The following is a 2,126-nucleotide window of genomic DNA, read 5'->3' as shown; positions in this document are numbered from 1 at the left end:
TTTATGTGTAAATGTACGGCACAGCAGCAGCAGCAACTTTGTTATGTCCTAGTTCTGGAATGACTATGCATGCATGGTCTTAGTTGCACAGACATATAAATCATATCTGGAGATAGCCATTTTGTTTGCCTTTTAAATAAGACTATCAACTGTCATGGCATTGTGCATGATTATCTTTATCCCTTTGCACAATGCCATGACCTTTCTGGACTGCTATATAAATATTTAGTCCTTTTTTGGCACCCAGTCATTTCTTGTGCTTCATACGAAGAGATTACTAAACACAAACACATTTAAGGTGAATGCTCAAGTAAGAGTAAACTCATCATTCTCTTCAGTTAACAAACACAGTGGAAAACTGACAAGAACAAAACTGTTGTAGTCTGAAACGCATTCATTACTGACTGAATGTATGCTATGATTGTTACTACCGTTTATCATTGCCTGGTGGCAAAGCAAGACCCACTTGCAATGTCGGTGACCACATAATGCTCTTCTCTGTGCATAGTCATAGTCTTCTTACAGCTATAAAAATGTCAGTCTCTCACATGGTATAGATTTGAAAACCTGGAATGGACCCGAAAAGGTAAAAAGCCTAGAGACAGTTGGACAGCAGGCCTTCTCAGGTCACACAAACCCGCTCACTCCACTGGGTGTTCCTTCCACAGTCCCATTTGATAACCCCATTAGTAAATTTAGAACAACAAAAGCACAAAAAAATAATGCACAGTCCATTCTGGCCTTGCTTTAATAGGTCATTTTTTTCCAGGCAGCTGGCCAGGCTCACATTAGCCTCCTTCCTGACCTTTCCAAGCAACAAAGTACGCAGCTCACCACTGACGGTGCTATTAACCACTGACACATCAGAAGAGGACTACCTGAAGTAAAGCACCATTTCAAGAATATTCTTTCAAAGGTACATTAAGTCCAGATCTCTTTGGACCGAACAGATGCTAAAAGATTTGGTTGGCTATGCAGCTGTGAACCCCTTGCAAATGCATCATTTCATAAGAAACCTTTCCATTTTAACCAAAGACAGATGGCGTGCTGAAAGGGGTTGTGTCAGTCCAGCCTAATAACACAAATAAAGTGGTAATTATTTCCTTCTGTGCTTTTCCACTGTTTCAGTGTATTTGAAGCTGTTACTGTATTTGCTGGTTCTCTTTAGTGTGTGATATGAAATCCCGCAGCGGTGGTGGGTACTTCAGATTCAATGCAAGCAGTGGCAAACAGCACAGACACATTGAGAAACTGGAAAGTGCTAGAAATGTAAGAAATGTTCCACTTCTTTTGGCAAAAGCTTAGCAAGGGAAAAAAACCCAGACATTTTCAGAGGAAATGGGATACCGCTTTTCAATCAGTTCTTTACTAAGCAAAGACTGCAAGATTGTTTGCCTCCTCAAAGGTCATTTTTGTTCAGATCATGAAGCAGGGCACTAGCAGAAGAACTTCAAAAGCAAAGAGAAGCTAAAGCCAAATTACTCAGAGAAGCAAACTCAGAGAGCAAATCTTTAAGTCTGGAAAAGTTTAGGCAAAACCAAATAGGAAAAAAACACGAAAAGAAGAAAATCTCTATTATGATGCACAGCAATGCAACTGAGACGGAATTACTTATGTGAATAATGGTTTACAATTGAGGGAAGACAGGATGATACAAAATACACTGTACAGTTCAGTCTTGGAGTAGTAAAAGTGGGATCAGCTATTATGATATCTCTTACATTTCATGTAACTTTGAATCACATCAAAAGCTTTTAATAAGACTTACGTTTTGCCAATAAAGTGACACTCCAGTTTCTAGTATCAAGAGATAGAGATCTGCTTCCTAGAGGTGCATTGAACCAGCCAAGAATGTAAAAAAGATAACAGGTAAGCAGGAGACAGCATCTCTGGAGCAGTGTAGAGAGTGAGGAGCAGGTTAGGCATTGTACTGATTCCTTAGGTATGTGGCAAGCACTGAGTCAGGCTGAAGTGAAAAGGAGAGCCAGATGGGGAAGGGTGGGGGTTTGCAGACAGGAGAATGGAGTTGGAGATGCAGGTGAGAAAGCTGCAAAGGGCCAAGGTAAAGAAAGCAGAGATGAACTGAAGAAGTAAGGAACCTGGTTAAGTTCATTTCCTTGTGACAA

The sequence above is a fragment of the Falco punctatus genome, assembly GCF_963210335.1.
Source record: "Falco punctatus genome assembly, chromosome: 1".
Lineage (NCBI taxonomy): Eukaryota > Metazoa > Chordata > Aves > Falconiformes > Falconidae > Falco > Falco punctatus.
Note: the sequence above shows the minus strand (reverse complement) of the source record.